A 634-nucleotide genomic window follows, 5' to 3' on the forward strand; every position below is an offset into this window, starting at 1 on the left:
TTTATACCGTAACTGCTGTAACCATACATTTACTTATAACTTTGATTAACTTTAATCTATAGTTTACATACACACCAGCACACATCATTGCCGTTATATTTTATATTCACAATTATTATCTATTTTTTTCAGATTTTGCTAATGTTCTAATCCGAAACATACTCCATCTGGTCGAGGTCATGTGCCAGTTCCATTCCTAGGCCATACTTTCTGTTGGATGATCCAGACATTAAGAGTATTTGCTATTCCATGGTTTAAGTTGTATTTTTATTTTACTTTACCTTTACGCGGAGCAGAGTAATTTAAGGACACCCGAGATCTAATTTTATGATTGTTCAGCTGCAGAAAGATGAAGTGAGAATGTGTCTTGATGTTTTAAAGCAGGTGTATTTGTTTTGACCTGGAATGGACAGATGTACCTGTGAAGCCTAGCTCCCTTTTTCTGCTGATCGTATGCGCATATTTCTTTCTCGCTAAACAAAGGAGCCATACCTTGTTTTTCGATTTAAGTACTGATTTATCTATTCATTCACTTCAATTTCCATCACAACGGAATTGTCTCACCACTTATACGATTTGTCATTCTTATACATCTTGTTCTTTTGTTGATAAAGTATTTGTTCTATTTCATCTT

Source organism: Limulus polyphemus, unplaced genomic scaffold (genome assembly GCF_000517525.1).
Source record: "Limulus polyphemus unplaced genomic scaffold, Limulus_polyphemus-2.1.2 Scaffold519, whole genome shotgun sequence".
Classification (NCBI taxonomy): domain Eukaryota; kingdom Metazoa; phylum Arthropoda; class Merostomata; order Xiphosura; family Limulidae; genus Limulus; species Limulus polyphemus.